The sequence below is a fragment of the Diceros bicornis genome, chromosome 26 (assembly GCF_020826845.1).
Source record: "Diceros bicornis minor isolate mBicDic1 chromosome 26, mDicBic1.mat.cur, whole genome shotgun sequence".
In the NCBI taxonomy this organism is placed as follows: Eukaryota; Metazoa; Chordata; class Mammalia; order Perissodactyla; family Rhinocerotidae; genus Diceros; species Diceros bicornis.
Window position 1 is genome coordinate 1956526 of NC_080765.1, and position 11030 is coordinate 1967555.

Here is an 11030-nt window from a genome sequence, read left to right on the forward strand (position 1 = left end):
AAGGCCTCAGAGCTGTTGCCCCCAGCGTGGCCTCTCCTGGGGCCCACGCTTCTGCTCCAGGGGCCCGTTTGCTGCGCGCCGCCCCGCCTCGCCCTGTCCCCTCCCCCACCGCCGCCCGCAGGGCTCCTCCTTCTGCCCAGAGAGCAGGGACCTGCGTCCCCAGCGCTGCTGTGTGCCCTTGGGTGGGCACCTCGCCTCTCTGAGTCTCAACCAGCGGCGATGCCGTGGGCTGCCGGCACAGCTCGCCATCAGCCAGGCCTGGGAAACTGTTGTCCTTCTCTCTCCGCCACCTCTCTGCCACACGTGCGGACACTTGAGACTTGAGGGAAGTGCCGGTGTTTGCGTCATGCAGATCTCAGGGCCCTGCGCTGGGGCGGCCTGGCCCCCTTCCTGGGGTGGGCTTGATCCCCAAGTCGTCGTTTCCTCCGCAGTTGGAGTTCCCGCTGCCACAGCCGTGTTTTCAGCACTGCGTTGTGCTAGTCTTTAGGGCAGGCCTATTTCAGTTCCTCTGGGACTGTGCTGGGCTGAGACCACCTTCCTGGCCGGGACAGAGAAGGACAGAGAAGGCAGAGGGAGGAGGGTAGAGGTGAGGAGTGGAGCAGGAAGGGGCAGGTGGCCTCGGTCCCCAAACCCTGGCCCATTGGGAGCCCCTTCCCTTCCCCTGGGGCCCCCGGCACACACTCATCAGGTGAGAGAGGGAGAGAGTCCTGGGCTGAGCATCTGAGGACAGGGTTTACATTGTACAGTGTGCGTGTGATTTTGGCAGGTGACATTGTCTCCTGCCTCTGTTTCCCCACCCCCCACCCCCCACCCCCAACCCCCGTGCGATGATGGGCTGCTTCAGTGATGCTAGCCAGCACATCTGGGTCCTTGTGTCCCTGTGGTTAAGAGCCCGGGCTGGTGTCCTGGTGCCGCCACTTGCTAGCTGTGTGACCCTGTCAAGTTACAGAACCTCTCTGTGCCCGAATGTCCTCGTTTGCAAAATGGGGATAAAAATAGGACCAATCTCATGAGGCTGCTGGGAGAGAGAGGACATAAGGCATGTAAAGCAGTCATGTGGCCCCTGCCTGGTACTTGGTAACTGGGCGGCAGGAGGTAATTGGTGGCGGTGGTACGTCACTTCCGTTACCAGAGGTTCTCCTCAAGGTGCCCTCACTCCCTGGCCCCTCCTCAGCCCCGCCCTGAGCCTCCGAGGCCAGGCGCTCATTGACATTCTGAACACCAGGGTCCTTACCCAACCAAGGAAACCTAACCTGCGTGTATCGCCAGATCTGGTAATTAATACCCTGATGGCTTTTATTGGACTGAAGCAGGACCTGCACGTGACTGGCTTTTTAATTAATAACCAGCCTCCCTCCTCACTCCCCTCCCCCTGCTGTCCTTGAGGACAGGCCGGGGTGGGGGGGCCCAGAGTCCCCCAAGCCTGTCCAGCCCGCTCGGGAGGGCGGGGTGCGTGGTGGGACCCAGGGAGACAGTGCTGTGGTCATCCCCCACACACACCCCATTCTCTGTGCAGGATGGAAGGGCCGGCTCTGGGCAGGGCCAAGCCCAGGGATGCCCCAGGCATGTCCCCGACCTCAGGGAGCATGTGGCCCAGGGCAGCTGGGTGCAAGACACATCCATTCCAAGAGCAGGTGCGACAGGAGAAGCCTTTGGAAGAGCAGAGCCAGAAACAACCAGCTTGCCCTGGAGGCGCCAGAAGGTGCCTTTGTGCTGATGCTTGAGAGATGATGCAGCTCTCTTGGTGGGAAAGAGGAGAGGCAGCCGTGCCAGGGGGCAGGAGTGGGCTGTGCAAAGGCGCAGAGTCAGGCCAAGGCCAGGGCAATCAGAGTGGCTGTTCCCTCGGCCGGAGCACTGGGGAGCACCGGGGTCTCGGTGGGGACGCAGTAGGAGAGGAGGCTGAGGGACCAGGCAGGACGCGCCTAAGAGGCTGGCTTTACCCCGAGGGCAATGGGGAGCCTCAGCAGGTAATATACAGAGGGGTGGCGTGGTCAGGTCTGATTTTTAGAATCATCGCCCAGGTGTCCCGCAAGTGAAAGGGACCAGTGGGAGCAGCACTGCAGTGGGCGTCCCGGGCTGTTAGAGCCAGGTCCACGCTCAGGCTCTGAGGCCTGATCGCCCCCCAGGGGCCCAGGATCCTGGACCTTCTCAGGATAGGGCCTGGCAGCCTCCCGCCAGTCCCAAACCACCTCCTCCCTCCTGCTATTTGTAATGTAGCTGCCTCATTGAGATTCAAACGAGCAGCTCCAATCTGGGCTCCTTTGCATAATTTCCCTCAATTAAAATTTCCAAGGTGCCAGAGAAGATGGTACCCTCCCCTGCAAGCAGGGGCCCCTTGCTCTGCGGGAGAGACACACACTCCTCGTCCTGAAGGCTCAGGATGAGGCAGGGACCGGTAGAGCCTGACTGAGTGTGCCTGGGGGGACCCTTGGCCTCTCGGGGTCTCAGTTTCCCCATTTGTGAAAGGAGGGCCTGCCCACTCCCAGCTCAGAAACCACACATCTGCTTTTCTCCCGCAGACTCGTGAGGGAGTAAGGATGACGAGCCCACTTAACAGATGAGGAAACTGAGACCCAGAGAAGAAGGGGCATTTGCCCGAGGTCGCTCAGGGCTCCAGAGGTGGAATTAGACCCAGTTCTTCCGTCTCACCCCACAGGGTCTCCTGAGCTCTCTGGGCTCCCAGGGTGTCTGGGGAGACCAGACCCTCAGGGGAAACAACAAGAGGAGGTGAGGCAACTGGAGCCACTGTCCTTGAGGGCTGGGGCAGCCAGGAGACCCTTCCTTTTTGTTCTCTAGGTCTCAGCCCCAACTTGCCTCCTCCACAAAGTCTTCCCAGATTTCACTTCCCTGAACTGCGTCTACCCTTGCTGTCCACGTTGCCTGCTGACCCCTGATCCCCTTAGGCGGTCCTTTTCTCCCAGGATGCTCTGGTCTCCTCACTGGACCCTGGTGGCTTCCCTAAGGGCAGGAATGGAACTCCCTTCGTTCCCCGCCTTCCTGCCTCCTGTCCCACGTGTGGCTCCGCACAGACCTGAGCACAGGGGACTAGCGTCCCCGAACGCCTGCATTTTCAGCACATGGCAGGACACTCCATGTGCACTGGACACACAAGTGAGTGCCAGTCACTGGGCACTGACACAGGTCACGCTTCCTCCGCCGGACTGGGTGCTCCCGGAGGGCAGGGACCAAGTGTTTCCTCTTTTGAACCGACAACCCCTACCCCAGGGTTTCCTGGTGCAGGGCTGAGTCCTCCACTGGCACTCAATAAAGCATTTGGGGACTGAAGTCACTTTGCTTCTCAGGTCCATGTCTCCTCGTCTGCAGAATGGGGATCCACGAGGGTTTGATGGGGCATCTGCTACAGGCCGGGCTCCGTGATGGACCCACAGAGGGAGCAGACCTGACTGTCCCGTCCACTCGGAGTCCAAGTCTAATTGGGGAGACAGACACACCTAGGAATAAACACCAGGGAATTAGAGGGAGGAAGACAGGGAGAGGAGAGAGAGAGACAGAGAGAGAGGCTGGTGTCTGAGCTGGACCTCAATGACGGGAGAGGAGCCAGGGCAGACCGGGAGGGGAGGAGGCTGAGCGCGGGACAGGAGACGGGGGACGGCGCAGGAAGTGTCAGGAACGAGCTGTCCAGCTTGACCCAAATGTGGGAGAGAAGGCAGGAGAGGGCAGCAGCCGATCCATTAGGAAGACTGTCAGTCATAACGCTGGAGGGGACGTGGTGCTGTCTGCGGCACTTTTACCCAGGTGGCCGAGGCCCTTGTTGTCCTTCCCCCATGTCCTTGGCCCACCTGGAGCCACCTGCCAACAGCTTCCTGTGACTCTGCCTGAGGGCAATGTCTGGCCCCCCCCGTGACTGCCTGAATGCCCCAGGGGACCCTCAACCATTGAGGGGCGGGAGCTGGTGATGAAACACCCAGCTGCCTCCCCAGGGTGGACGATCCTGAGGTGTGTTGTCCCCAGCTCTCAGAGGGTCCCTAGCGAGACCAAGCCCAGAGGTCACCTGCTCACTAAGGCGCTCTTCACTGGCTGTGCTCCTGCCCCACCCCACAGGCATCCTGGGGTCACCTGCCAGTCACTTGCACCCAAATTCTTGGGGAATCCGAGTGAAGACAGCCAGAAGTTCCTCTCTCTCTGGGATAGACTCCGTGGGGAAGGGGAGGAGGTGGGAGAAACAGCCCAAGAGGGTGGGGCTGCAGCAGGCGCGGGGAGGAGGCTGTCTGCCACTGGAGGGTGGAGACGCCCCCGCAGGAAGAGGCTGGGGAGACAGCGGCAGCTTTGCCCTTTCTTTCATTCAGTCGTCTGGACTGCGCCCCATTTCAGAGAGGATTTAAAGCCACTTGTAACCACACATGTATAACACTCATGTCAGTTGGGGTCACCCCGTGCCTTGTGATGTGACATTGTCCCATTGTAGGGGCTTGGTCCTTAAGGTCACGGCTTCAGTTCAGCCTCCCATCGTGTACTCTGGGGCTCAGTGTTACCATTGCTGGGTTGTCTGGAACCCCTGCACACACCGAAGCCATCCTCTCTAGTTTCTGCTGGGTGCATGAGAGTTAGTTTCACGTACTGGGTTTTATCTTTTTCTTATTGATTTGTAGGAATTCTTTATATATAATAGATCCCAATCCTTTGTTGGTTATATGCACTGCAAACCTCTTCCCAAGATTTATCTTTCATTTTGTTTTCAATATTTATTTATTAAAATAATTAAAAAAATTTTTTTTGAGGAAGACTGACCCTGCACTAACATCTGTTGCCAATCTTTCTCTTTTATCTTTTTTCTCCCCAAAGCCCCAGTACATAGTGTATCATGGTTGTAGAGTTGTACCTCTTCTATATGGGACGCTGCCTCAGCATGGCTTGATGAGCGGTGAGTGGGTCTGCTCCCAGGATCCCAACCGGCTAACCCCGGGCCGCTGCAGCAGAACGCGCGAACTTAACGGCTACGCCACCAGGCCAGCCCCTAAATATTTTATTTATTAGAAGTTTTAGATTTTAATTTAGTCAACTTTGTCAATATTTTCCTTTAGCATTTGTGATTTTTGCCTCTTTTTTCAGAAAAACTTTCCTTGGTCAGTTCTGCTGGTGGCCTCCAACACCCACTCTGCTCTCCTTCCTTAGTAACAGAATTCCAGTTTTTAGCTAGGTATATTGCCACTAAATATATCCCAGCTAAAAGGCTATATTTCCCAGTCTCCTTTCCAGCTGGGCGTGGCCATTAGACTGACAATGAAATGTGAATGAAAGTGTTTTGTGGGACTTCCGGGACATTTCCCTTTCTTGCCTTCCTCATTCTGCCAATTACAATGTAGATGTGATGGCTGGAGCTCCAGCAGTCATCTTGGACTTTGAGGTGACCTCAGTATGGAAGCAACATGCTGAGTATTGCAGGGCAAAAAGTTAGAAGGCTAATTCATTGTGAATCAGTCATAACAGTTTCTCCAGTTTTGTTTTGTTTTTTTGCCTACCCTAGAGTGATTGTATATGAGATAGAAATGATATTAAATACGAAAGCTTACTTAAGCCACTATTGCTTTGTGTTTTTCTAATCTAATACATTTCCCTAGCCTATGTTTTCTTTTAAAAGTTTCACAACTTTACTTTTCACATGTAGTTCTTTACTTCATCTGGAGTTGATTTTTGCTTATGTGGGAGGTGGGAATCTAATTTTATTCTTTTTCCATATGGACCGCTAATTGTCCTAGCATCATTTATTAAATAGTCCAAAACAAAATATAAGATATTTTGGAATAAATTTAGTAAAAGTTGCTTGATACCTTCATAGATAACATTGCAAAATTAACGTAGGGATGTAAATCTTAAAAACACTTAGACATATGGAAAGATAAACCATGCTCACGGATGGGAAGATAATTCTCTCCTGAATTAATCTATAAATTCAATGCCACTCAATCAAATCCTGGTGGGGGTTGTCAAGTTATATACGCAAAGATAAAATAAAACAAAAACAAGTTGGGAAAATGAGATAAAGCCAGAGGTGAAGGCTCATGGAGTTGTCAGAGGTGGGCTACACATCTCTTTGAGCTTTTTGGCAACTGACACGCAAAACATGATGCATTTTTATCTAAAAGATAAAGCCCACCATTACCAGGTAAACACAGCTGTTTCTGGAATGGGTGGAGGGACTGGGGGGTGATGGCTAAGGGGCACAGGGTTTCTGTGTGGGGTGATGAAAATGTTCTACAATTGTGATGATGGTTGCACAACTCTGTGAATACACAAAAAACCATCGAATTGCACACTTTAAATGGGTGAATTGTGTGGTGTGTGAATTATGTCTCAAGGAAGCTGTGAAAAATAAAAAAGGAACAGAAAAGAACACACAGCGGGCACCGTGGATGTGTGGGTGTGAGCCTGGGGCTTGCTGGCAAGCCCTCTAGGATAAAGTGGCTCTACAGCAGGCCTGGGGAACTCAGCAGGGTGACGCTGGAGTGGGTTGTTACCTAAAAGTCCGGAAAAGCCGGGGGTCTTCCCCAGAGTCGTGACTTGGGGTGGTGGGTGTAGCCCTCTTGGGGAGATAATTAGCGGGCAGGCCAGACCTCATCCAGGCCCTGGAGAGCCATATCCTCTGCCTGCAGGAGAATGCTTCCTTTTTTGTTGTTTTAAAAAACTTTTTATTGCGACATTACATACAGAAAAGTACACAGATCACGAGTGTACAGCATGCTGGATCTCATGAACAGAATGCTTCCCTGCACGCAGCACCTAGGTCAGGAAATAGACTATGCCAGGCCCCAGCAGGCCCCAGACCTCGTGCTAGTCATTACCCTGGAGGGAAACTCCCAGCTCCCGAGAGAGAAGACGGCGGCCTGATTGTTCCGTGTGCACGTGGACTCCTACAGTGTGCACTGTGTGCTCTGCCATCTTATGTTTTAACAGACCTATTCCTTTTTTTAAACTGTCTACTACTTTTCTGTTTGTTATCGCTGGGGGTGAGGGGTAGAGGCAAGAGGTGAAATAAGCCTGAAGCATGGACATTCTAGGGAATCCTGGTGACCGGTGTTGGTCCTGCAGGAAGATGCTGGAGGATGGTATCTAACTGGCTGGCCTGAGTCATGAGCCCACGTGTGAACCGATCATAAGTGACCCCAAAGATGATCCTTGCTTGGGAAAAACTCTGCAAGGGCCAGCTGCTCCTTGACCCTCGGCCCATTAGGAGGATTCTCTCATGGTACCTCTGCATGGCGCTACGTGGATGGCACCCCTTGGAGTTGTGCAACATGGCGGCCCAGCTGTCACACAGCCTTTTGGAGAACAGGACCAGACCATCCAGGAATTCCGTGCGCCAGGGCAGCCTGGCATAGAGCTGGGCCAGGGGCTGGCGCGGACCCTCCCGGCCTGCCTCACGCCAGCTCTCAGGACTCCAGCAGCAGGTCCCACCAGGGGGCGGCGGCCTGGATGGGCCCCCGCCCAGCTCCCCTGCTGGCGTAGCTGGCCCTGACTGTGACGGCCGTGGGGTCAGCGAGCACAGGTCCTGGGACACGCAGGTCCTTGGAGACAGGCTGGGCGGCGCGAGATTCCAGGCTGCCTCGCGCTGCAGTGAATCAAGGGTGACGTGGGCACAGAGGGGCAAGTGAGCCTCTCGAGTCTCCTGCAGTGAGGTTTTTGGGAAAAGAAGTTGTGAAAATGCAGGGAGATGCCCGGGGCAGCCTGAGGGGACCTGCAGGGACAGCCAGGGCAAGGAGGCACCGACCTTCCTGGAGGGCCCTGTGCGCTCTGGCGTGAAGCAGAGGCAGGAGCCAGGAGACCGGGAGGTGGAGGTGGCTGTCCCGCCCACCACGCACTGGCCGTGTGACCTCCAGCAAGCGTGTGTCCTCCTTGGGTCTCATCTGCTCGCCTTTAAAACAGGGTTGATGACAATCACACAGCACCAGTTGCCTGTGTGAGGGTTGAATGCCAGGAAGATTAAGAAGTAATGCCTGAGAAAAACAAGGACTTTAAACTGAGGAGATAAAAGCCAGCAACAACTTAAAATCAAGAATGTTTTTAAATAATGAAAAAAATGTAAGACAGAAATAAAAGACTAGGACCAATGAGATGGCAAGTTTAAAATATAAATGTGTATTTATGATACAAAGTCAAAATCAGCAAATACAAAATTAAAATGAAAAACCAGGAAATTGGGCTTAAAAGTTACCCTCAACAAGAGATAAAAGTTAAGAGATTTAAAATAATAAAGTGACAAATGAATGTGATTTAAAATGGAAGGTCAAAGCCTGAAGTCTGAGATTAAAAGATTAAATACGTCAAAGTTAACGATGTAAATGTTCAAGGAGATGCAGATGACCACCCGGAGACGAGGAGAGACGCTCGAGAGGACAGGACGCGGCTGAAGGGCTGACACTGAGAAGGAAGACAGGAATGTTCGTCTTCTCAACGAGAAGTCACCTTTAAAGGGAAGAGGACTAAGGAAACCCATTTTAAAGGAAACAACAGCAAAAAGCTTGAGGATTACAGATATAGATGGTCAAATAAAGTCAGATTACCAAAAAAAAGGAAAGAGGACATTTGGGCGACTTGTAAGGGGCTCCAGGAGGGGGAACGTCTGGAGAGGAGGGCCAGACTGGGCATGTTCAGAGCTCTGGGCAGACGGTGAAGAGGAGGGCGAGACGGAGGATTCGGGTGTGTGGGGCCATTGGTCCCTCTGACCACTGCTAATGGGGCATCTGGCAAGCACTGGGCTAGAAGTTAGGGATATGGGTAAGCCAAACGTGGTGTCTGGCCCTGGAGAGAGACAGGTGTTATAAAAATTCCCCCTGCGAATGTCTCTTCGGACTGTGGTGCTCTCCACAAGGGGTGGAGAGAGTGCAGCGGGGAGCAGAACGGGTGTGTGTGTGTGTGTGTGTGTGTGTGGTCACTTGGAATGGCTTCTCCGAGGGTGTGGGGTTGAACCAGGACCTGAGGCTGAGCCAAGAGAAGGGGGATGGGGTACCCAAGGGAGGCCCGGGCAGGAGGGAGGACGAAGGACAGAAGTGGTGAACATAATGAAGTCCATGGATGGGCACCTAGCGAGGGGGCAAGTGAAGATGCTCCTGGTAAATTCCAGGCTCGAGGCTTCTGGGAAATTGGAGGCAAAGAGGTCTTTGTGGGTCAGAGTGGTGGGTAGCCGCTGCAGCTGGGGGAGGGAGGTTGTAAGGGGTGTCTAGGTGGGTGTTGGGGCCCTTCCCTCTGCTGGTACGCTTGAGAGAAACGGCAGAAATCTTTGCCTATGGTTCCAGAGAAGAGTCTAGAACTGTCTCCTGGTTATTTGCCCTAACACTGTTACCTCCTGAATTTACACTAGACCCCAAATTTCCATCTTAAGACATTTTTCAGCCACCCTTGGGGTCTAGGAGAGGGACCAGAGCGAGTGCGCAGAGTTGGAGTTGGCCAGAGGGAACTGATGGAGTTCAGGACAGAGATTCCAGGCGCAGGAGGCAGTGTCGTGGAGCGGGGCAGAGCCTGGAGTCAGGAGGGTGAGGAGGCCACTGTGTGGAGGAAAGGACGGGCCGAGTCCTGGTCTGGGGTCCTGGGGTGGAATGAATGTCCACCCCCAGCTGGCCTCTGTCCCAGATGGGTGCTCATGTAGAGACTGAACAAGTCTGGGAGGCTACGGGGCAGAGAGCTCTAGGCCCACAGCTGGGCTGTCTGTGTCCCCATCTGGTCCCGGCTTGTGAACGTGCATGCGCCTCCTGTGCTCTGGGCCTGTCTCCCCTCCCCATCCCCCCGCGGCAGCTTGATACGCAGAGGCGAGAGGGCCAGGGGTGACACCTGCTGGTGAGTGGAAGCATCACAGGCGAGGCTTGGCTGAGGGGTCGCCAAGGAGCCAGGGGTGCGTCAGTCACCCACCCTCCAGCGTCACCCCCAGTTCCCTCGGGAGGAGAAGGCCGAGGCCTCCCAATTTACCTAGGGGGTCCGACTGATGTCTCCTGGGGCAGGCAGAGTGACGAGGGGAGGTGGGACCAGAGAAGTCCCAGTTCCCGAGACCACCTCGCCGTCTCACAGGCTCTGTGCTGGGGGAGGGAGTGCCACATTTGATGGTCACGACAACCCCGTGCAACGTATTTCCTTGTCCCGATCATACTGGAGATGGGAAAACGGGCCTTGGGGAGGGTTAGGGGTCTGGCGAGGGTCATACACCAGGTACGTGGCTGAGCCGGAATTCAAACCCAGACTGTCTCCTTCTTAAGCGGGCTCAGGCTCCGTTCACGCCCCGAGGAGCCATTCTCCCAGGGCCAGTGCTGTACGCACGGGGTGGCGGGGTCACGAGGACAGCCCGAGCCTCACTGCTGTCCACCGGGGCTCAGTCCTGCACCCCAAACACTGCTGCTCCAAGATCTCCTTAATATTCCCAGAGCAGGGCCCAGGGCCCTGACGCCACCCAGGAGGAGAGGCCTGGAGAAGGGTGCTCCCCCACCCCTGCCCAGCTCGCGATTCCCAGCATTCCCTCTTGCTTCCCACGCCTGGGACTATGCTCCCCATCGTACGGATGAGGAAACTGAGGCTGGGGAGGGAAGGGCCTTGCCCAGGGCCACAGGCAGTCAGTGCCCAAGTCAGAGTGGACCCTGTGTCTCAGCCACTGTCTCAGGGTGAGGAACAGGAGCCACAGGCGCCGTCAGGCGGGTCACCCCACTGGAATACAGCAGGGCCCCTTTTTGGGTGATTAGAAAGACCCAGAGTGGGTGCTTTAGAGCAGCGTTTCTTCACCTCGCACCACTGACGCTGGGGGCTGGGCAATTCTTTGTTCTGGGGCCTGGTATTGTGCAGCACCCCTGGCCTCTACCCCCAGTTGTGACCACCAAAAGTGTCTCAAGACATTGCCATGTGTCCCCAAGGGGGAGACCCCTTGGCTGAGACCTCCTGGCTTGCGGAGAGCTTGTGGTGAGCCCCGCTTTCCGGGTGCAGGCAGGGCTGCCATCTCCTCACCGAAGCCTCGGAAGAAGGGCTTTAGGACGACCCCGTGGAGAGCTTGTGATGCCTTCCTCAAAGCCGGGGGACACAGCGGACAAGGCCCAGCA